This window comes from Bactrocera neohumeralis, chromosome 6 (assembly GCF_024586455.1).
Source record: "Bactrocera neohumeralis isolate Rockhampton chromosome 6, APGP_CSIRO_Bneo_wtdbg2-racon-allhic-juicebox.fasta_v2, whole genome shotgun sequence".
Taxonomy (NCBI): Eukaryota; Metazoa; Arthropoda; class Insecta; order Diptera; family Tephritidae; genus Bactrocera; species Bactrocera neohumeralis.
In genome coordinates, this window is record NC_065923.1 from 35,807,288 (window position 1) to 35,833,260 (window position 25,973).

A 25,973-nucleotide genomic window follows, 5' to 3' on the forward strand; every position below is an offset into this window, starting at 1 on the left:
TTATTAGTTTATTGAGTGTGTATTTTAAACCTATTTGAGTTCATTCTCAAACCTTTCTAAATGTTTGAGAATCATTTGATCAGATTATTCCGACTAAATATCAACAAGACTATCTTCCTAATGCTGGACTAGACTTTTTTTTACAAAGCTTAGGATATGTTTTTCCCAATGGTGATATTGCAATGGGTTTTTAACTATGCGAAGAGGTGGTCCTATCAATAATATTGACTCAATTCTTCATATTCTTTGAGGTTCCCGTATTTTGTCGAGCAGAACAAATTACTTGTATCTTCTTTTCAAAAAAGAGTTTTTGTTAAGTTAATTATTTGTGAGGTACACGAATGTATATTTGGTAGTAAAAATTATTTCCAACCAAACTTGGGACTTAATTAACTAATGTTTACACTAGAAAGTACGATAATGATTATTTATAACATAGTAATGTTTATCGATAATAAGTACTCTAAGTATGAGCATAAACATTCGGAGTATTCATAATTAAGGCAATGCAAATGAATGTTTGAAAGCATGAATGAAATTTCAAAACAAGTGAGCGCTATTCAAGTAATTCAGTGAGAGAGCGAGAGAAAACGAGCAAGAAGAGTCAAAACATTTCGAGTTTAACTCAATGAAAATATTACTAACCATGAAATGCCACTCAAAAGCAACACGAATAAATCGCGTAAGAATCTCGTAATAAAAACAATTTTGAAATACGATAAAAAGGTGACGTTAAGTTTTTGATGATTTAGAACTCATCATTAAAGTTTTCCATGTGTTTTTTGAAAAATAGTTTTTGTATGTTTCAAATGTTTTATTATGAAATATAAACGAATTCCACATTTTATTTTCTTGGTTTTTATTTCTGTTTTATGTTCTCTATCACAAACGTGTCCGTTGCATATTTTTTCATTCATAAACAAAAATCCTATATTCGAATGCGAGGTGCTTGTTGAAAACACGCTCACACTTTCGCTTAATTTGTATCTTCCCATGAAACCCCCATTGCGTTTGCGCTTTGTTCCAACAATGTTCGAAAAACCACACACATTCGTTGCTAAGTGCCGGCGGTTAAGGATCTTCGAATTTGTAAATGTCAGCAGTTGGCTTCCAACCTCTGACAGTGTCAGTTCGTTTGCGAACTATGCGAAAAGCGAATTCGGACGCAACGTTATATTCGAAAATCGAAAAAAGGCGCAAAAAGTCAAAACGAAACGGAAAAGCGTCAACGAACCGGTGTGCAAGTCGTAATGTGCGAAAGGCTACAAATAAATTAATTATATTTCGGTGATTCGTGTTTTATTGCTCGCATTGCCTGTGGTTTTATAGCGCTGTGACATTTGGTACATACTCGTATATAAGAGAAAATCGTAAAAATAAAACGAAATTGAGATATGTGGTGCACCGCCGTAAGCGGGCCTCGTTAGTGTTTGTTGTAATGAGTGTTTATATAAATTTCGTGTTAAATGAGAAAAGACCATGTTGGTGACCAACTATGGCAATTAATCTGCTCCTAAGTCAACGGTACTCATTAGTTTTGTTTTGTGTTATGATTAATGTGTTGTGATTTTGATATTGTTGTAAAGGTGTTGAGCGGTTGTTTGCTCGTAAATAGATTAAGGAAGCTTGTGTTGTAGTAAATTTGGATGTATTTAAATCTACACTTCAGTTTTTTGGCTTTCTGCTTAGGTATTTGAAAATGTATGTGCAAATTGGTATTATTAGTTTATGTTTATGCTGTCATTTCGAAAGTGCTTATGCATATTTGCAAACACAAGTGCAGCTGTGATCATGATATTATTCATTAATAGTTAAAATATGATTTTTGGTCAAATATATGTACCTCTTTATTGATGTCCTTCGAATGCTGGATTCTGAGCAATTTTTGGTCATCAGCTAATTTGTGCGGAACAAACCATACATATACCTTTCTTAAGTCCAAATGTTCGGTCAAAATGCGATAAATCGATATTTTGGAGATATTCAGATCCATTTCCATGAATTTCAATGATGTTTTCGGTGATTTTTGATGACTCACATTTTCGATGGAATTTCCGGTGATCACGGATTTTGATGGGCCCACATGTTGATCGTCATTTATGTCCTCACGACCACTTTGAAAACGTTGAAACCTCTCGTGCACTCTGCTACGGGATAGGCAATCATCACCATAAACTTGTTTCATCAATTTAAAAGTTTCGGTAAAAGTTTTACCAATTTTAAAACAAAATTTAATGTTGGCTCTTTGTTTGAAGCTCGTTTTCGCACCGATAATACAATCATACTGACATTTAAAACGCAATAACTTCACTTCCAATCAATGATATGTCATGAAACACTGGACAATCGATAAAGATAACAGATTCTACCGCACCAGTCGCCATATAGATGGCGCCACCAGGAGGATTCAAAGACTACTGTTTACTTTGGAATGCGTTTTCACACCTTTGGATTTTTTCCAAATCTTTCAAACGATCGAAAATAGTTTTGTTGTGCAATATTTAACATGATTGTCATCATCTTTATCCAATATTGTTTGCAGTTCGACGTCATCAAACTTTTTTGATGGTTCTTCGTTTCTCACACCAAAATCATTATCTCTGCATTATCTAAAAGTTCTGAGTATCACAGCGGAAACACCTCTAGCAGTCCAAGTGAGATTATTCGTGACCTCACGAGAAATCAGCTTATTTATCTAACTTACGGAAGCAGCATAGTGATATCATACGATCATATTTATCACATCGCATGACTAAGAGTTCATTCTTAAAGAAATAAAGCCGAAATTCCACAAGTTTGAGATTTTGTATATTCTTCTTATGCTTGACCTGCCACTTGATTTCAATTACAATAGCCACATTATGCAGAGGAAAATATATAGCTTCGAGTTCTACAATCCAAATACTAATATTTGGAATGCAGATTACATCCTACAATGGGAAAAAACGATCTATAGAGCTCAATGAAATTAAATTTGTAAACAATTTCAAAGAGTTCAAATCCTGAAAGATTGGAGACTATACTTTAAAAGTTTACGTAAAAAACTATTGCAGAAACAACTCTTCAAAACAAATTCTCCTCACACATCCCATCCATCGCACTTGAGAGGCGTTGGTACCAGCTCGTCATTATAAACGGGCTTCCTCAACTAAGGCCTTGGGTAATTTTTCATCGTGGTATATCTTTTATGTGATGGGTTCCAAGCCGTACGTACAGGTGGATGACAGTCAAAACCTTTTCTCAACAATGTAGGTTAAGTTAGACTACAGTAAGTGGCTGTCATGCCATACACAGACGTTGAGTTCCTTTGTAATGGCAGTTACAAAGCCGAAGAAAAGCAGAAGAGGTGTTCTAGTGTCTATCTTATGCGCACTTCTCTGCACTTCCTGCATAGCCATGTGAGTAAAAGGCATGCGTATTTTCCTTCCGTTTTCTTGGAAACGATTTTGGATATCCTGCATGTCCCTAAGACAATTCATCTGGGCGGAGCCAAATGATATTCCAATGCTATCAGCGAGATGTCTAATTGTCAAGCGAATGGGCAACAAGTATAGCTTAGCAAAGGTCAGTGAGGTTACAATACCGGATATAGTTATTTTAACATAGGAATTGTATAAAGAACCAAAAATTAACCCATCTCCCATATAAAATAAAACTGTATAATGATATTCTAGCCAAATATGGCGGTCAGTGTATGGGTTAATTGATCAGTTGCATGGCATCAAATTAAAAAGTTGTTCATATAAGAACTTGCTGCGGATGGTACAGGTTGTATTGTAACTATACTGCAAATGCGACAACTTTTTTTTCAAACTAAGATCCTTCCACAAAATCTTCCATAGAGTGCATGCATGGTAGATGGAGTCAATCGGATCTTCTCCAACACTTTGCTCCACAGCAATAGCTACGATATTTTATTTATCCCTTAATTTCCTTATTTTCATAAATATATATATACATATATATATTATAATTATTTATGTATATCACTTTAAACTTTCAGATTATTTTAACTTTTTGGCAATTATTATTAGAAATGAAATCCGCCATTTACAGATATATATTTTCTCCTTCAAAAGGAACATTCCGGAAGAAATCGTTTCCTGCTGAGTACATTTATACACACAGAGGCACTCACATATACACATATAACAATTTGCGTGAAGTCACGTCTGTTGACTCATTGGTGACCATTAGCTGCCGGAAATTGTGTCATTTGGTCTTTGTGGCGCCAATAAGGCTGGGCAACTTTTTAGTAATTGATTGCAATAAAAAGTCCGACACCAAACCGTCGTTATTTATAAGTAAAAGTAAAGCGCGAATACTCTTTACGGTTACTTATTTTGTTGTTCTTTTAATTTAGAACCAATTACTGTGAATTTACCAAACAATTGGGTTATACTCGTATTCGAGCACAATTACATGCAAAAAAATGTCAAAAACGATGCTGCGCCCACACGAGGCATTCTGAGTTTACGGCACTTTAAATTATGGCTATACAAACAACAAAGCGTAAACCTTTTGTGTGACTGGTTCACACAACTGGCGCCCACTCGATTTAAGTGGTTATTTAAACTAATGCTTCCATGAATATTAGAGTTCCTTCACATACTCGGGGGCGTCCTCCCACATACATAGTTACTACTGCACTTACTTATTAACGATGTTATCATATATCTGTAGGCAAGTTCAAAACCGGCATTTGATTCATAAATTTTTCAACAGATATGATGTCAACACAAATGTGCAAGCGTGAGGCAGACACGGTAAACCAGAGGCTTTCAGCAAAAAGCATTTGCACGAAAAATAATAGGAATAATCCAGAAAATTAAGTTCCAACGGAACCAAATATTTTGTTTCTCCTAGTTCTGTGCTCTAGTGTCAAAAATGAATAAAAATCGCGTCAATGATTCAACTGGACCTCATGTATCTAATACAGATTCTCGAACTTGCGCTTGTCTTTATATGTGTGCGTCATACTAAAAACTATATTACTAAGAATTTTGTTACTTCAATTTTTCTATATTAAATTTAACAAGTAAGGAAGGGCTAAGTTCGGGTGTCACCGAACATTTTATACTCTCACATGATAAAGTGATAATCGAGATATCATTATCCGTCATTTACATATTTTTCAAATACCGTATTTGTGTAAAGTTTTATTCCGCTATCATCATTGGGTCCTAATGTATATATCGTCACCTGAAATGCAAAATAACGTAACAACATTTTCGGAAATTTACAGTTGCATGAATGAAACATGAAATAAAATGGGACATGAGTGAAACAAAATTTTAATATTGGTTAAAACTGGTTTATATCTGACCGCAGAACCTGAAAACGTTGAACATATGTAATATAATGTATGTAATTTGAAGTAGTGAAGCGTAATCAATACGACACTCAATTTCGAATTTTTTGATGATACGTTATTTTGCATTTCAGGTGACGATATGTATTATACAGAGAAGGCATCAGATGGAATTCAAAATAGCGTTATATTGGAAGAAGGCGTGGTTGTGAACCAATTTCACCCATATTTCACACATGTTATCACGGTGTTAAGAAAATATTACATACCGAATTTCATTGAAATCCGTCGAGTAGTATCTGAGATATGATTTTTGGTCCATAAGTGGGCGACGCAACGCCCATTTTAAATTTAAAAAAAAAAACCTGGGTGCAGCTTCCTTCTGCCATTTCTTCCGTAAAATTTAGTGTTTCTGACGTTTTTTGTTAGTCGGTTAACGCACTTTTATTGATTTTCAACATAACCTTTATATGTGAGGTGGGCGTGGTTATTATCCGATTTCTTCCATTTTTGAACTGTATATGGAAATATCTGAAGGAAACGACTCTATAGAGTTTGGTTGACATAGCTATAGGCGTTTCCGAGATATGTACAAAAAGCTTAGTAGGGGGCGGGGCCACGCCCACTTTTCCAAAAAAATTTCGTCCAAATATGCCCCTCCCTAATGCGATCCTTTGTGCCAAATTTCATTTTAATATCTTTATTTATGGCTTAGTTATGACACTTTATAGGTTTCGGTTTCCGCCATTTTGTGGGCGTGGCAGTAGACCGATTTTGCCCATCTTCGAACTTAACCTTCTTATGGAGCCAAGAAATACGTGTACCAAGTTTCATCATGATATCTCAATTTTACTCAAGTTACAGTTTGCACGGACGGACGGACGGACGGACAGACAGATATCCGGATTTCAACTCTACTCTCTCTTTTAGTTTTAGGACTTACAAACAACCGTAATGTGAACAAAACTATATACTCTCCTTAGCAACTTTGTTGCGAGAGTATAAAAATTGCGCATACATAGTTTAACTTTGAATTTCATTATATTTTTTGTTGCAGCTCGTGCTTACACAAGTCTTCACTTGGCAATCCAATTCTCCAGCGCACGTGTGATATTTAAGTAGTTGCAACTGCAAGTTTCCTTGTCAACATACATATCATTTGACTGAATGACCGTGGCGACAAGCTTTACGAAATGGAGAAAAGCTATCAAGTCATAAAAGGGATACGGTAAACCAAACTGACGCTGCTGCCAAGCAATTGAAAACGCTGCAGGCACAGAGACAAGTGAGAGATATGAACGCGAAGGGACGTTAACTAGAGTCATATCCTTGGAGCAACTAAAACTATAAAAGGCAACGAAAGCTGAAACTAAACTGAGGAAATTCATACTTACATGTGTATGTATGTATATACAACTAATGGAGCGTTCAAACCGGAATTTTTTGGCGCAAAGAGAGCTGTATCAGAACTACCAACTCGCAATTGTAGGATTCAGTGAAGTGTGCTTGCTACTAGAAATGAAGAAAATTTTGAAATGCCAGAGTCAAACATGAAATAGCAAAGCTTTTGCGAATATAAATAATAAACATTTATTATTCAGCGAATTGATACAAAATGTTATATTTGCTCACAAGTGATTATTTAAATATATTTCGCTGGAGAGTTGTGGATACTTTGAATGCTTTTTAATGACTCATACTTTTCGGAAAAGGCTTAACATGAAGTAAAAAGAGGGTTAGGCAAGAGATTACTGATAGAAATAAAAAACTGAATATTTGACGTTGATTAATAATTAAAAGCAAATAAAGAGTATGTTATAAAAAAGCTTGACTAAAAGTACTAAAAAGTTAAATAAAAAACCAAAAAATAAAATAAAAACTTTTACAAATGTAAAATTGCTATAAATAATTTTAAAAGCTCCAAAGATACAGCTTTATAAGCATATAAAGAACGTTGCAATTTTTTTTGGTAAATATATAAAAATAAGTGTAGAATTATATAAATAGGCTGCAACAATTTTAAGGACGTTATTGATTGAATGCTGTACTTTAGGTTAAAGCCAGTGTTTTGTGATATTTTCAAGCTTTACTTGTATGCAAAATATAAAAGTTTTGTAAGGAAAATTACGAAATTTTCTTCTTCGCTTCTTATCGCAGACCGATGACTGAACTCAATACGACGCACGAATTCGAACCGCACTTTTTTCATGCTTTAAATTCATCTCAACGCATACAGGATCAACTACGCCAAGAGCACGCTTTGCTACCGCCCGCTGATGTTGTTGTGGATAGTTCGACGTATGGCATACAAAGTGTGTCGGATAGCAACGTCTTCGTTGAATATATTGCGCCCGCAGATTCCACAAGATTCTCACTCGGCAACAGCGCTGTGGACGACGGCATACTCTTTCCCCAGTTGACAGAGAGTTTCACCTACCACAATTTCTACAGCAATCAAGGATGTCTTTCATCTGGATGACAATACCCGTCTAGAGTTTTGGGTTTGTGGCATTGTATTGAATATTGTCGGCATATTCGGTTTTATTGGCAATATCATATCCATGATTATACTGTCACGTCCTCAAATGGGTTCTAGCATAAATTATTTGCTCATTGGCTTGGCATGTTCTGATACGACTTGGATCATCACATCCATGCTACTCTTTGGCAATCCCTGTGTCTATCCATATTCGAGTTAGTTCTTCTATTATTTCATCTACATTTATCCGTTTATATTACCGTCGATCTTCCCCGATTGTCGCACTCCGAGAAGCGTGAAATTGGCTTATGCTGATCTTCATCGTAATTGTCTTCGTCTTTTTAAACTTTCTTGCGCTTGTCGTAAATATCGATGAGGCTTTCTACAATAGAATTGATCACTCACTAACGAAAATCTCCAATTAGTTACGCGAATTTCTTAATTTAAGTAATTTTCGGCGAAAAATTCAAACGTATTTTCTTGTTGGTTTTTTTCAAAAACGGTGACGGCAGAATAACCCGTCGTTCATCAGGCCGGTTTTCACGACACGGTACGCAGCGCAGTACGAAAGGCACGTACCTGGTTACCAGCGGCTTGAACAACAGCACTTTGAAGAATATGCGTTTGGTGCAGACCGGTTCGCCTGGTGTGGCGCACACGAGTCACTTTGTCGGTGTTTGCCGAAGTCGCAGGTGTCCCAGCACGGTCTTCATCAGCGACCCTTCCCGCCCAACAAATAGCCTTTTGCTACCGAAACGCACCACTTCTTGCTTAATCAACATCTGAGTAAGCCTGCATGATCATATCAAACGCGGATTTACCGAGTTTCACACAGAACTTAATCGCGTGCCTCTGGTTTAACGAACGCTACATTTTCAGCTTGCAACACTCACAGAAACACGTCGTGGGAAAATGTTTGTCTTGACTCTCCAGGTGCTCGGAGATAACTGACCAGACGCTCCCTCGTTAGCTAGGAACGACCTCTACCGAATCCAGTCGGCGCGCTATGCTCCGAAGAACAGTCGCGGTGGAAGAAAGTCAGTCCTATTACTTTCCGGACCCTGTATTAGGATGTTGGCTATTTTCCATTTTAAGATCCTGAACAACATGTATACAGTTAGTCTGTATATACGCGCTTTAGTCCTTCAGTTTGTGAGCCTATAAAGCTTAAAAATATCTTAATTTTCTATTAAAACCGTGTCTGAATTATACAGTATAAGTTTCTTTTCTCATGTATAAAGCATGTGATTTTTGATACTTTGCATTAAATGAGTAACTCTACAACTTTGAGAAAACGATATTCCAAAACAAAATTGTTTGACTTTATAAAAAAGATTTTAATTATCTCTTCCATAAAACTGTTTCTTTAAAAGTTAATCGCAGTCAAAGATAAGTATCAATATGTATACTGAGCATAATACAGTACACCACGTCGTATGAGCAACACAGAATGTACAGATCACTTGTATGAATGCGGAATAAAATGAACTTTAGAAATAACGGACACCGTAATCAACATATACGTCAGATTGTAAAAATTGTTAACGAAAGTGAACATACCACTGATTTGAGGAATGAATTCCAAGTACTGAACTGTCACATGTACCAGCTGAATACTGAGTCAAATTCTGGGAACTAAATTCAATTGATATCATGTTATAAAAAAACAATGACAAAGAGGATGAAAACAGAAAAGGGAAGAGGAAAGCAGATGAATTCATAGAAAGTCTTTAAAAAAGAAAGAGAAAAGCTATTAAAAATTTCCAATCAACTAAGCCAGTAACTATTTAAGAAACATTGTTTTCTGCAGTTAAATCTTAAGGGGGTATTCTAGTCTAGAGGCTCGAAATTCGAGCTTTTTTCAACAATTAATAAAAAAGAAGCACTAGATATTTTTACTATCCATTTTTTTATCATTTGTTTACTAAATTTGGAAGAGTACACAAAATAAATTAAAAAAAAAAATTTTTTTTTCATCGAGTTATGCGTCCTTGAAGAAAAGGGGGGAAAAAAGAGGCCGTGTCCTCATCGCCATGATTTCTACCCTTGTCGTCATCTGAAAAATAAAACAATGACAGATTCTTAATGGGTACGAATGTCGCTATATCATGAAGCAGCAAAACTAAAAAAAAAAATTTCATAAAATGGCGGCTACTCAAAAAAAGGTCGATTTTTTCACAAATTTTTCAATTTTGTTGATTTTTTTTTTTGAATATTATAAATTTCAAATTTTTATTTTTTGTTACTTCTAGTGATAGAGATATATTTAAAGAATATTCATGCCAAATTTCAAATAAATCCACTCATTAGAATTGTGGCTACCGCATCAAAAAAAGGAGTTCGCTCAACCGGTCTAGTTGCCACGTCACTAAAATGGCTATAACTTTGAAAATAATTTGAGTTTTGAAAAATCCTTTTAGGGAGATATTTTTGAATATCAAAACTATCGAATTATGAAAAAAAAAATTTCCATTTTTTCAAAATTCTAGACTAGAATACCCCCTTAAGAAAAGAGTATTACAAAAACACGTGACCGCAACTCCGAGCGAACATACTTATACACGTATGTATGTATTATTTTTGTACCGCATCTTCCAGTCCGTATTCCTTGTTAAGTTTTTGGTATGTGAAGCGCCAACAAAATCAAATGAATTTTTTAAGCCTAAGCGGCGTTTAGATAAGATTTTACCTCAAAATTATTCAGAACTATCGCAACATGTATAATGAACACTTATTCTTCACAACCGAAAGGGTTGATTTTGGCTCACTTAAACCCGGCATGTTTCAAAATGAATGGTACACTTGACACCCATCAATACGAAATGCAAAATGAATCTAGCTTTGAAATGTTAACGACACATTTGACAATACCAAAACCACATTTGCCCAACTCTGTGGTTATTGTGATGCAACCACATAACTTTAAGAAAGGCCAACAAATTCGAATCAAGATTTCTTCTAATGTTTGAGCAAATCTAAATATGTATGTAGGTATATAAATATTTTAGTGGAGATTTAAGTTCCAGTGTCATATGTTTACATACATACATATTATACACATATGGATTTTGATATCACTTTATTTTATGTCTTGCCATTTAAAACATAAAAGTATTTAGAGCTGTGAATGTTATTTGAGGCACTACATATTTATAAGTATATACAGTGAGATCATTTAAAACATGATTAGTATTAAGACTTTTGCAAAGGCATCAGCCTTATGAATATATTAATCTAATTTTTATACCCTCGCAACATGTTGCTAAATAGTGTAGTAGTTTTGTTCGCCTGAGCTAGTCGAAAAAAGTATAGAGTTGTATTATAGAGATGTATTTGCTCACTAAATAAATATGACAGAAATGCAATATCCCAAAAATGGCAGGGAAAAGCTTGATACGAACCAAAATGGACAATGGGCGTGGCATCATCCACTTTTGGAAGATATTTTATATGTTACAAACTACGTACGTACGTAGCACTATTTTGACAATTGGCTATTGGCTAGAGTGTGAAACTGAGCTAAATAGGAATACAACCACGCCTACTTTCCTTATAACAAAAGTTTGTATCCATCTATATATCACCTTCATTTTAAAGTAGATAAATCAAACAGTCAGACAGTCGGAATAAACTTACTTGTAGTACATAATGCTCGAAAGCTGATCATGAATTATCAAGCTCCTGATACCGAGTATGCGGATCTGAGTGACTATTGTTGACTTTTTGCCGAAAATAGCGATTAATCTCCACAAAGTATTAATGAAACTTACAGAAAGTCTTTTCCTGCAATAATGTGTCCTGGTGCTAAAAATGAGAAAAAATCGGTTCATTGGTTCCTAACGACGTCATATACTTAACATAAGGATTTTCAAACAACATGGTTTGATTCTGACTTTGGTCAATATCTAAGAAATCATAATGAAATGGAGAGAAGACGCTTGTGATTAAAATGGATTAAATCGGGTAAGTACACCCCCAGTGCACATGTACGTAATGTGAGCTTTTTCATTATTCGGCTAACTTTATACGAGTACCATACAGAACGGTCAATCAAGTACTACCGAAAGGGCGCCAAACGGGCTGGAAAACTTACTGAGTTATTTGCCGCAAAGGAAAGTCCGCCACTAAGTCGTAGTTATTTATAATTAAAAGCGAATCAGTTATTGCTATGACGCAATTCTGGGGTTCTATTTTAGTTCTTGCCATGCAGAAGAAATTACTTTCAATTTTCAAAACTATTTTGGTAAATACGCAAAAATTTATGAGCATAAATATCGCTGAATGCTGCGCCTACATGAGGCATGAGAGTGTAACGGCAGTTTTGTGGCGCTGTAAATTTTAACTAAAGTCAGAGTATCAGACTTTTGTGCGGCTGATTCACACAGCTGGCGCCCACGCGAGTGATTATTTATACGTACACTACAGTTCCTCTCCACTCGTGAGAGCGCCACATATAAACTCTCATACATAGTATTTACAAGCGATATAGTCTATACAGCCGTAAGTTGGCATTTGACAGCCGTAAGTTGGCATTTGACTCAAAATTTTCCAACGGTTATCTTTAAATGGGATACTGCATGGGGGGGACATTTGACTTTAGGCAAACAGTGACGAACGAACTTAGTTTGTTTGGAACTATTTGGAAGTCGAGCTGAAAAACGTGCATGTTTGTACGAAAGCCTCTTATTACATTCTCAAGTTTTAATCCTAGATGTTTGAGATTTAAATTTAAAATATTATTTTTTGCTCTGAATGTTTGAGATTAAAATTTGTCTTATTTGTTTTAGATTCCGGTCGTTGGGAAAAAAATTAAATATATATGTATATCGGTTTTTGGACGCCTCGAACTTTAAGAGCGACTTGATATCTAATTTTATACTTCGTCAAACCCTTTGAACTGCGAAGACACTATATATTTCAGTCGAATTTTAGATAGTGGAGGAAATTGGTATAGCAGTGTCTTTCTTTTGCTTACTTCGCTGCACTTTCTGCATGTATTGTCCTTACCTAGCTCTATCGGACTCGCAGGTGATGCTAGTAGGTTCTTATCTGTCAAGAGACCGGCAGTTCTTTCGAGACCGTATGAGTAAAAAGATGACGGGTGGCACTTTTGGAAATCTAATCAGCTATTTCATTTCTGGATAAAGTGTGAAGGTATGAGGTCTATGTTATCCACCGACCCCCTGCCTATCGAGCTAAGCTATTAAGTTATGTGAGAAAATTCACCCTACACCGCCAATCACGCAGCTGGTTTTACCTCCGAGCTTTCCACTGCAATTCCGATTGGTGGCAGATTGAGTAACCTTCCAAGTGCAGCCGTTTGAGTGATTATTTATTACAAGTATTTAGTGGTTCTATATTAACTTTAGAAAATTGTAAAAATTTAATTTTGTATTTCTTTACATTTTTGTTTAATTATTCCAGGCCTCAACTGTCAATCCTAGTCACCTGTATCCGAGCGCAATGACAATGCGGAAAAACCTTCAAGTAGCATAAGGAGGCAGTAAGGCAAACTGACGCTGCTAGCAAGCAATTGAAAACTCTACCGACTCACTCTTACAGATGAGGTTGGAGGGGGCCACTGAGGTGCTTCAGCAATCAGTACAAAAAAGCAAAAGAAAGCAAAACTGAATAGAAATCGTTTATGCAGCAAGGAACGGGATTTCCACTTGAAGTACGCTTCCACTGTTCGCCGACAGGTCCTCAATGGTGAGCGATTTGTTTACGGCATAAGTACTGTGACTGAGCGAAGTCTATCAATTTACTGGGGTGTTCCATGAGGAATACTTAAAATTCGAAATTAACAAAATATTGTTATGGCAGGGTCAAACATAAAAAATAGCAAAGCTTATGAATCACGAATAATTACTAAAATCAATTTCGCTGGAAAGTTATGAATACGATTGAGTATTTTTTTATGGTCCAACACTAATGAGTAAACTTTACACAAAGTAATCAGAAATTGCATGAACTTAAAAATACAACAAGCGATTACTGCTAAAAATTTATGAAATTTACAACTTTAAAATGTGAAAGCTACACAAGCAAATAAAGTTTTTAATTGGTCAATAAAATTACAAAATTTGCCTAAAATTATATTTGTGAGGTGAAAGAAATAAAATAATAAACATTGTTTATTTTTCTTTGAAATTGAAAGCGAAAGTAAGTAAGTAAGAACCTAGTTTGGGAGTGTTCGAACATTGTGTATTCACGCAATTCACGCCTCTTACGCGGCTATACCCGGAGCTTCCAAATACAAAAAATCAGCTTCTCCGTAAATTGAATGTAGATAATTTTAAAGTTAAACACATATGTTATTCTTATAAATTTTTTAAAAACTGAATCCTTTCTTTGAAGAAATTTAATTAAAATCAATTACACACCACTGCTTGCCTCATCGTACAACTACATATATATATAAATATATGGTTTATCTATGCATATTTCCCTACACGTATGAGTGTAAGTACTTTCGACAGGAAATATTGTGACTTGAAATATATGCAAAATAAAAAGAAAATACTTCCGTACATTTATATAAGTACGGCAAACCCTTTCAGGTTCTTTGCTTAAAGTGTCAAGTGAAAGAGTAATTAAAAAGGAAACAACATCCAAACATGTCGGACAATTAGAGTACTGTACAATTAGGCCCGCATAAAGGCATTTAAATTAATTGCTTTTAATATTTAGTAAGCCTCTTAGGAAAAATTATGGAGGGAACACTTCTCCAGCCTGCTGAATGGCAGTGAACGCACAACACCAGGAGAAGGAGAACCCGATTCCCCAATCGATGACGATGAAGCAGACGTTCCATTACCTGACCATGAAGAAGTTCGAATAGCAATTGCCCGCCTCAAGAGCAACAAAGCGGCAGGGGCCGACGGATTGCCGGCCGAGCTATTCAAACACGGCGGCGAAGAACTGATAAGGTGCATGCACCAGCTTCTTTGTAAAATATGGTCGGACGAAAGCATGCCCAACGATTGGAATTTAAGTGTGCTATGCCCAATCCATAAAAAAGGAGACCCCACAATCTGCGCCAACTACCGTGTGATTAGCCTCCTCAACATCGCATATAAGGTTCTATCGAGCGTATTGTGTGAAAGATTAAAGCCCACCGTCAACAAACTGATTGGACCTTATCAGTGTGGCTTCAGACCTGGAAAAGTAACAACCGACCAGATATTCACCATACGCCAAATCTTGGAAAAGACCCGTGAAAGGAGAATCGACACACACCACCTCTTCGTCGATTTCAAAGCTGATTTCGACAGCACGAAAAGGAGCTGCCTGTATGCCGCGATGTCTGAATTTGGTATCCCCGCAAAACTAATACGGCTGTGTAAACTGACGTCGAGCAACACGAAAAGCTCCGTCAGGATCGGGAAGGACCTCTCCGAGCCGTTCGATACCAAACGAGGTTTCAGACAAGGCGACTCCCTATCGTGCGACTTCTTCAACCTGCTTCTGGAGAAAATAGTTCGAGCTGCAGAACTAAACAGAGAAGGCACCATCTTCTATAAGAGTGTACAGCTGCTGGCGTATGCCGATGATATTGATATCATCGGCCTCAACCCCCGCGCCGTTAGTTCTGCTTTCTCCAGGCTGGACAAGGAAGCACAGAAAATGGGTCTGGCAGTGAACGAGGGCAAAACGAAATATCTCTTGTCATCAAACAAACAGTCGTCGCATTCGCGACTTGGCTCTCACGTCACTGTTGACAGTCATATTTTTGAAGTCGTAGATAATTTCGTCTATTTAGGAACCAGCATTAACACCACCAACAATGTCAGCCTGGAAATCCAACGCAGGATTGCTCTTGCCAACAGGTGCTACTTCGGACTGAGTAGGCAATAGAAAAGTAAAGTCCTCTCTCGACGAACAAAAGCTAAACTCTATAATTCGCTCATAATTCCCGTCCTGCTATATGGTGCAGAGGCTTGGGCGATGACAGCAGCCCATGAGTCGACGTTACGAGTTTTCGAGAGAAAAATTCTGCGAAAGATATATGGTCCTTTGCGCATTGGCCACGGCGAATATCGCATTCGATGGAACGATGAGCTGTACGAGATATACGACGACATTGACATAGTTCAGCGAATTAAAAGACAGCGGCTACGCTGGCTAGGTCATGTTGTCCGGATGGATGAAAACACTCCAGCTCTGAAAGTATTCGACGCAGTACCCGCCGGGGGAAGCAGAGGAAGAGGAAGACCTCCACTCCGTTGGAAGGACCAAGTGTAGAAGGACCTGACTTCGCTTAGAATATCCAATTGGCGCCACGTAGCGAAAAGAAGAAATGACTGGCGCGCTGTCGTTAACTCGGCTATAACCGCGTAAGCGATGTCTACGCCAATTAAGAAGAAGAAGAAGTTATGTCTCTAAGGAAGTTTATAACTCTCGAAAACAACCTTTATATGCCATGATCTTGTTGAAAATATTGCAGAAGTTTTTTGTTTTGAAACAGCCTTTCTAACGAACCCTCCGAAAGATCCCAAATGGACTATAAAAAATCACAAAGTACCTAAATTCGAGTTATAAATTTGTATCTGAACATTATGGAGAAACTGAAAACGCAGATGACAAGTCAGGAAATGGAAGGAATCACATAACATGTGAAAGTGAGGACAAAGCTATTTTTATTCATTTTGAGTCTAACAAAAGCTAAAAAAGGTTAGTTTAAAAAGGGTTTAGATACTTCTGTGCTCAAAAGGTAAAATAAAATTGTAATTTAAAACTCCTGGGTATCAGCAAAGGTATTTTTTTTTTTGGTTTGTATGACTGCCTATAACGTTTGCCAAAAGTTTGTTTGTCAAAGGGTTTACACGTGTTATTCTACACAACCAAAAGATGAATTTTCGATTTTTACGATGGTCGATTTTGTTGAGCAAAGTACTGGCATCAAAATATTAAGAAATAATTTAATGTCTATGAAAGGTTTCATTTGGATACTCCAACACACCTGGAGGTCGCTTTCAGTGGTATATGTGGAAATACTGGTATAAGAATCATAAGCTACACTTGAGAAAAGGAAATCTTGTTTTTTGAATACACTGTAATTTAATTACTCAAAATTTTTGAATTAAATTTTCATTAATGTAAGAAAAGCTGCGGCATACGGAATAGCGTATAGCTCAATGTGGGATTATGATTCTTCTCACATTATTATAAAAATTAAAATAATGTCGAAAAATTTGTTTGCTCGTTACAATTGCTCAAATTACGAATTACAATGGCCAACTTAATTTAAGCAGAAATAATAAAAAAATAAATAACGCACAAAAACAAAGAAATCCTTGAAAACTACCAATGACTTTCTGAAATTTTTTTTTAAGTACAGGTAGTAAACTCCCTCAACTCGTATCATAAATATGAGTAATTTTATATGTGTAGAAGTTGCTTTTCGATAATTTATGTATAAATTATGTACTTGTAAAGATTTAAATAGATTGCCGACATTATCACTCGCTGAGTTTATCTTAACATTTTAGTAACTTGAGGTGTGAGTCTACCTGTGAAAATCTGAATAACTGAAAGATCTGACCTTCGCAACTTTTCCATAAATATTGAAACCAGTTGCTAAAAAACATTATTCAGCTTACAACTCAACTGCAGAGCAGATCTGTCATACTTTAGCTATCCTCATTTTAGTAAGTTCTAAAAATGTTCTCAAACAAAGTGCTGCCACTTTCACCAAACGAAGTTATCGGCATCGACCAGGCGCCAACATTGAGCTACATGTTGTTTATACACCGTAATAAATTGAGAAATCGTGACAAAGGATTTGCCCAAAAGTTAAGTCTGACCCAATCAAAGTTATACGTTACCGATACGCTCATCACTGAAACGAAAAAACATCTCTATGCAGATAGAGGCTTGGAAGATTTAGCTACCCTCAACCGGGAGCAGTTATTTTGCAATTATTTGAAAAAGAAAGTCAAACATATGCTAGCTTGGAAAGAGATGAGCCCCGCAGAGAGAATGCAAATCAAACAGACAGTTATAGCTTTAAGAAAAGCAATGGAATCGCAAGACAGTGAAAAACAAAATTGTGCCAAACTACAAAAATTAGATGATGGAATTGAGTTCGGGAAAACCGAGAGGGTCCAGCATACCATACCAGATGATCAATGTTGATAAATTACTACCGATCAGTATTTGTATTTTGTTTAAGTTTTATTAAGAATATTTGTAAACAAATTAAATTTATTAAGTTAAGTTATTGTGTTAACAAATTAAGTAAAAGCCATTTCATTAATTGTTAGTAAAAGAATTTTAGAAACAAAGATGGAATTATGATTAATAAAAAGTTCTTCACTTGTGGTGTTGCCATAAAGACTGATTTGAAAATTAATTGTATTTTAAAAAATTACGAAAACACATGTAAAGAAAGCTCCGTGATCTCTACAACACTTTCTAAAGATACATTCGAAATATTTCAAAGTCCTATGACTGCATAACGCAACGCTCAATTGCACTTAGTACAACCTCTAAAACGTTGTTCATCAGAGTTAGATTTCAAGATAGCTTAACCGAGATGAGAGCGCTGCAGTGAAGTTTACAGCTGATAACTGCCGACAGACTATTACTTGAGGCCAGGGTTTCCCGGTGTTTGGTAATTTAAAAATGTGTTTTTGATTGAAAAATTAAGTCTTTTAGAAACGCGGCTTCAGCAAGAAATAAAATACATGTTATTTAATATGGTGGTAAAGAATTTCGCTTTATTAAAAGTATATGTAGATGTTTGCTATTATGTTTTAAAAAAAGCACGTGCTATAGCTGACTCGAGTTAGCAGTTGGAACGTTGATTAATAATAACTCACCAAATGATCTCTCCGTAGCGTCGTTTTGTTGGAATCCATTGCCGTCCACATCAACATCATCCAATTCAGTTACGAATTAGTCATTAATCATGGCTCTATTGCGTTCATCATTGACTGTAACATTATAGTCGGCTTTATTCTGAAGAAATTTATACCAATGATTCCCTCTGGCCATAGAGCCAATCAAAGAGTGACCCTTTGTGGATGAAACAGCATCTGAACAATGCTTTGCCGATTATCATCAGTGAAAGTGAGCTTCATCTTTGAATAAACTTTTCTTGTTAAAATCGGCATCGGTGGTAATCTTGAACCGAACGTGCGACGCGCTGAATGCTCGTTTGGCTCCATCCGAGCACGTGCTGGTTTTTGTAAGCCCGCAAATCTAGATTATTTCGCAAAGTGGATGGAAACATCAAACAATTTTTGCGCGATGACGGATGGACTTAGTCGGGTCTTCGATGCGCAATGTACGGCAGCTCTGTGGACGCGCGTTATCCACTAGAGTAAACGTTGTTCAAAACTGATCAATGGTTGCTTGAAATACCAACTCTGCTGAGCGGTGCAATGCGAACCATTATTGTGAAAATAAATTTGCACGATTTACAAATGTTCTACCTGAGTAGATTTGTTTACTATGAAATGAAAATAAACTGCTTTTTTCTTTTGAATATTTACACTAACCTTTTTGTTAAAAATAAAACACGAACTTGAATTCCCACATCCCACATGTAAAGGATATGCCCACGGTAAACGTAGTAAGGAACTTTTTTACCTGCACTCAAGAGGTACAAAATCTGACAACATAATTTCCGTGCAAAAGCTATAAATGTTAGAGTAAAGTACGTAAGAATTATCAATATCCGATAATCGTTTGCATAACTATATATAAATGATCAACATGACAAGCTGGGTTGCTTTAGCCATGTCCGTTCGTTTGTCTGTCTGTATATATGTATGCGTAATAGTCGCTCAGTTTGATATGGAGATATGGATTTTTCTTACGTCCTTTTCTCCCCAAAAAGCTATTCAATTGCAGGAAGCATTGATGTCGATTCACTAGAGAAATACAAAATGGCCGATGGAAATCAAATTCTTGTATCGAATCCTTTAAATTTGTAGTACCTTTAACAAAATAACTTTCGTGCAACTGGAGTAAGATTTCTTCTTGTTCTCTATGTTATTTTCATAGCACATTTTCTAGCCGATTACAATAAAATAAGAAGTTCTGTTTTTCATTTAAAATTCAGCAAAGTTATCCTCTATTACACCTCGCTAATAAAATTGAAACAGCCGGGCGTATGAGTAATTTATATACGCTCTGAAGTATTTACGCTTCTGCTCTCATGCTAGGAATAATTCATTGCATTGGAAGCATATACGAGTATTACTTACTCAATTCTATGCAGAGATACAAATGTAACGCAAATCGAATTTATAATTTCAAAAGTTTCTGGTTGAAATTATATCCTGACATATGCAAATATCCCATGGTTATGTTTGTATCAATGTAGATAAGTTACTTTTTATAAAGACGGCTGACTCACTTTCTAGCAAAAATTTTAGGTTATATTGATTAATACAAATACCAAATTGGGCTAAACTTGCTAAGTATTTCATTTGTAAGTAAGTAAACATTAATAGTTAAGGATATTATATTCTTATATTACACTACTATAAATAGCATATTTAAGAGTAGGTAATTCTGAAGCAGTTGAACACTCTTGCTCTACTAAGTAAAAGTGAGTATTATTTTTTTCCAAAATAACTCCAGCTTTCGCCTACAACTCACTACGCATCTTTAAGCCATGCACATACCGTAGAAGTTTCTGACACATCGTGGCCTGCAAGGAATGAACTTCTGCCAATCAAACTTGTTAAGTGTAGTTGTTATGTGTCAGCTCTCTTAATTTCTGAAGTGGAAATTTGCCAAGCCAAAAATTCAATAAAAAGGACAAATACCGTCGACTTACCGTTACGCACATAACCATAAATTGGTATTGTGCGGATTGCTGCTCCATTTCTCCACTTATGTACTTGTCACCACTACAACTTTGTTAACATGGCACGTCTTAACCTCTAGGAGGTGGTAAGAGTGAAAATATTGAATTAGTGTTACAAGGGTAGTTGTTTGAAACGGTTAAAAACAATTTTAACAAGCCTCGAAAGAGTGTCAGAAGAATATAGTTGTTTCATAATACTCTAAAATAACATAATATTACTAAGAACAGAGTATTTTCTTTAATATAACCATATTACTTAGAAATCTTCAGAATACTTATGTATAATTTAACTTTAAAGGGACGAAATATTATCAACTCCTAATAGGTATTTCATTTCCGTACAATATGTTAAATTTCAAAATTACTTTGCTTCCACACAATCGCATTTTCTGCGTCAATTCACAAGCACAATAAAACCAAAAGTGTCTGCCTTATTCATTTGCACGTTTTTGTAGATTTTTTTGGGTCACTTTCCAGTACTTTCCAAAGTCAATTTGTTTTGTAACGGCGACTTGGTACGTGCACGAATTTCCTAATAGAAATGTTTAAGTGAGTGAATAGCCATTGGAGGAGTAAAATTTGATTGCTTGGCTGGCTTCACAGCAATTACATGCTATCGAGCCAGATTCTAACACTTTCATTGTATAAGCTTGTAATAAGAGACTCTTCTATAGTTGTTATAGAGCGAATTCGTTTGGTTTTGTAAAATTTATCTATGTGAAAAGTGAACCTCGCTTTCTGTGATTAAAATTTATTTTTATCCTTTACCTCAACCTTCGTATACATATATGAACACACCATAATTCATTGTTCACTTGAAGCTTTGCCTGGCTTGAAGTATTTAAGAGCGTCCCTTTCTTCCAGGAAGAGCAGATAAATGATTTTCACGAACAGTGGCTGAAAGATGTTAATGCTGGAGCTTTAATATTTCATAAATACTCCAGAAAATTTTTCAAACCATAGATCCAATGTTGGCCATTGTTAACATTTCTAGATTTTGGTTCTTTCTCGCTTATAGCCTGACTGACAGCAGTCACGTAGTCAACGCAATTAATTAAGACATTCTCCAATGTTAAAATATCATATTCATTAATGTTGTTATAATGATTGCAAACCATATTTGTGGCTGATGATTATTCAATTTCATGTTATACTTGTTTAGTAAATGCTCTGCTCTGATGTTTGATGTGTACTCTGGTATAAACTACAATTTTTCTTCTGATAACTTGATTAGCAGGCAGCCGTGTGACTAGTTGATAAAGTAAACAAATTCAATAAAACAATACCCTTCACGGGAGCTTTCTTTATTGCATTTCCCCTTTTAAAGTGTTCTTTATTTTACAAACTATAGTGGTCTTATCTGAAAAATATATTTGGAAATTATAGCAATGCCTTGGATATTCGCCTAAGCCAAATTTCATGAAAACCCCTTGACAAACAAAACGGCGTTCCTTACAAGGGCCTTGAGCTCGGTCGGTTAGTTATATGATATCTATTTGTTTGAATAGTGTTCGAAACCATTTATTCTGAACTTATAATCTCTGCCAAATTTCATAAACATACCCTGTCAAATGGTTTTCATACAAGCACTTCATTGCCACCGTTCAGTTTGTTTGTCAGTTATATGCTTTAGTTGTCCGATATCGGTGGTTCCGACAAATGAGCAGCTTCTTGGTCAGAAAATAACATTTACATGATGTAAAAATAAAACAAACACTAGCTTTGGCTAAAAGAGGATATTTGGAAGGCCTGAAATGGCGGCTTCTTAATGCAGCTAAAGTCATATCTATATTGAGTGAATTGCGAACGTACGAAGATAAAAAACATTTGAAGCAACTGGTAGCTCATAGGAGGTTAATTATTTTTATGCCCACTTCCAATTAGTATTAATTAGGATTAAATAAAAGTAAAAGCAACAAAACTGACACTGAATTTGTGTTAGTTGATTAATTTTCATTCATGAGGTTAGTTAAATTGAATTCTTGGTTGACATTTCAAAAATAATGCACTTAGTAATATTCATACAGTTTAATATAGGATTTTTGGGATGTCGTTTGCATGTTGGCGTTAGGTGTGTCCAATCCACGCTCACTTTCGTTTAGGAAATTCGTTAAAATCATTTGGTGTGCAGATTTGTGAAAGATCGATGACTGTGCAATCCACGAATGGAGACTTTTTAAGTCTCACAGTCAGTCAATTCGACAAAACCAACAATATTTTTACTGATATAAACTACTTATGTTAGGTTACAAATTCGCTAGTGTGTATAAAGTCCCTTATCTTAGCATTCAAATTTAAAATTTCAAAATAATACCGTTATTTCAAACTTTTCAAAAATTGGAATTTGATTTGTTTGAAGAGTTAGAAAAAATTAGGACGTTTTGATCGTATTATGTCATTTTGTGCTGTACACATATAGTGCACCATGTCGTATGGGGAACACTTATTTTGAGAATCACTTGTATTATACGTGTATTATTTTAACAGCCTATAAATTTTAAAGGAATTTTTCAAAGAAGATCATTCAGACCAATATGCAATATGTTTATTCAGGTTTCATCTATAAAATCAGAATTTTGAAGTGTCGGGTGTCAAAAATGTCGCCCAAAATGGCGGCTCCAGCAAAAGGTGTTTTGAAAACCGACCTCAACTGCGGGCACGACACAGGTCGCAATTCATTGCCTACAAGCAGAAAATCAAATGAATCCTAATGATAACATTCCGTAGAGACGCCCCAACCTAAAAAATATGAAAAAATTCGTTATAGAAACAAAATGGCGGTCACTTGAAAATAAAGTATCGCTTTTTCGCATGATTTTTCCACTTTACCTGTTGTAAAAATCGTTCATGATCAAAATATTGCGATTTTGTAGGTTACAGCGTCGGAGAATGTTGTCTTGTTTTGGGCGGGCAAAACGCGAAGATAATTGGTTGAATGGTTCAAAATCGAGAATGCCCCGCAGATTCGAAAAATCTTGTTTCGAGGAAACGCGTGGCAATGCTCAGGACATAGGTCCGTTCAAAGTCGTGTTGCGACGGAACTAATTCACGGATCGAAAAACCAATTTACCAACATATGTAATATAAAAAATTGATTTTTTAAAGAAATTTTAATGCAAAATATCAAAAAATCCCAAATTGTATAAATGGGAAAAGAAACATTATTCAGACACGGTTTTTAACCACATTGTAAATAAAAAGCTTGCTAAGCTGGATAACATCTTTTAGTGCAAAAACTAAGATCGTTCTATCCTGAACTCAATAGTGCTCTGGTCTAAATAATTTCTTCGGAGACTTAGTCGTTACCTTAGACAATCATTCATGTTAAATTTAGTGAAACCTTTTCTTTAAATAATAAAGTTGAATACAAGAACTTGTCTCTGATCGTTCAGTTTGTATGAGAGATATATGGGGAGTTGCTTGGGGAGAAAAGGTACTATGCAAACTTTCAAATCAATATCTTAAAGAGACTCAGGGAGATTCAACTCGTCATGCTAATGACTAGGTTATAATTTTTATTTTGTATTGTTTGGCTGCTTCGAGGCGAATTCTATCTGTGATCTATTAACTTGTTATGCGTTAACCTTAAACAGTTCTGTACTTATTAGTTCAGTATTGCTCGGTTTATATTGACGATGGCAATAGCTTTTATTTGTTTTTTCTTTCCTGCTTGGTACTTTTTCATACACAGGGACACTCACACATAAACATTTAAAAATTTTTATAAGTACACTTATGGTGACCTAGAAATCATATCTGTTGACTCTTTGGCCAGCAAAGGCGCCATTTGATATTTGTTTGTCTATCGAAACTTCGACATGAAATCAAAAAGCATAACTGAAGCACGAAAAAATTAATCTTCAACGTTGCATCTATTTTGCGCTTTCCATTTAGAAGCAATTACTTTGAATTTACACAAGCATTGGATTAAATTCGTACATTTTTACTAGTAAAAATGTGCGTTAATTGACGCTGCGAATACCGAGTTTAACTGAATATTTAGACACTTTTAATATTTGCTAGACAAAGGGCTTTTGTTCGGTTGATTCACATAATTGGCGCCTACTAGACTTAAGTGGTTATTTATACTAATATTTTCACCCAAGCAGTGTTCCTCCATATATTCGGGCGCGTCTTCACACATACTATAGCACTATTTTTAAGCGATTTTACCACATGTTGGTGCGCTAGTTCAAAGTCGAGATTTTATTCATAAATGTCAAACCAATATTCTTAAGATATCAACCATCGTCCATATGCCTGTGCAAGCTGCAACTTGAGTAAAAACTGAGATAATGGAATAAAATTGGAAAATGTGCTCCGACAAGTAGGAAAATAATTAAGGAAAAATTCAAAGATGAACGTTCTTGAACCAATGCCACTAATCGAATGCATATAAAGTGCGATAACTAAGCTAGGATATAGAACACATTTTAACTAAAAATGTCAAAATTTATTCTCTGGCTCACCCTATTTTCCTCAAAGATAATAGATAATAATGATTGTATTATATGTTAAAACTAAATAACTTAAATACAAGTTAATTAATTTCTATAACTAAACTTATATATTGAAAATAATTCAACTTTGCCTTCTATTCTATATTTTAATACAGCTCGAGCTCGCACATGCCCTAAATTGCCAAACCACCAGCATACTTGTGCTATTTAAGCGGTTGCAAATGCAAGTTTCTCATGCAACATATTATATGAGTACGCCATTGTCGAATTTTGCGAATTGCGATAAAACTACCAAGTAACAAAAGGGAGACGGTAAACCAAACTGACGCTGCCGCCAAGCAATTGAAAATGCTGCAAACGCACAGACAAATGTTAGATATGCAGCCGCAGAGACGTCGGACTAGCGTCATATCCTTACAGCAACCAAAACTACTAAAAACAGCAAAAAAAACCGATGCCGAGATACATATATACAAATGCGGAATTTACAAATATTTCTGCAGGGGGATCAAGGTAGCTTTTTAGAAATACTGGATTTTCGCTTGAAGCCAACTTTAAACATATATTTACTCGAGAACGTGAAAACTCGCTAATAGAGCGCTCAAAACACGATTTTATTGACGAACGAAAAGAAGGGTTTGTGCGAAGTCTCCCAACTCGAAGTTGCGGCATTCAATTAGAAGTGCTTGATACAAGAAATAAAGAAAATTATAAAATGCCAGAATCAGACATGAAGTAGCAAAGCTTTTGCAACCATAAATGAAAAACTGTGAAATGTGACACGAATAATAATAATTATTAAAGTACATTTTGCTGGAGATTTGTGAATATCTTTGAGCGCTTTTTTAAGGGAAAATATTTGGACATAAGTAATAAGAATATGCAAAAGGTTATTGATAG

General features: G+C 35.6%; 2 protein-coding genes and 1 pseudogene across 4 annotated transcripts in view; 2 read left to right on the plus strand and 1 right to left on the minus strand.

Moving 5' to 3' along the window:
- LOC126763001 (kelch-like protein 5) overlaps positions 1-25,973 on the plus strand; it is a 157,061-nt gene that overhangs the window by 47,858 nt on the left and 83,230 nt on the right. The gene's annotated exons all lie outside the window — the stretch shown is intronic.
- Positions 1-25,973, minus strand: part of LOC126763003 (kelch-like protein 5) — a 106,040-nt gene that overhangs the window by 22,195 nt on the left and 57,872 nt on the right. The window lies entirely within an intron of this gene.
- LOC126763022 (uncharacterized) lies at positions 1,117-11,383 on the plus strand (annotated as a pseudogene).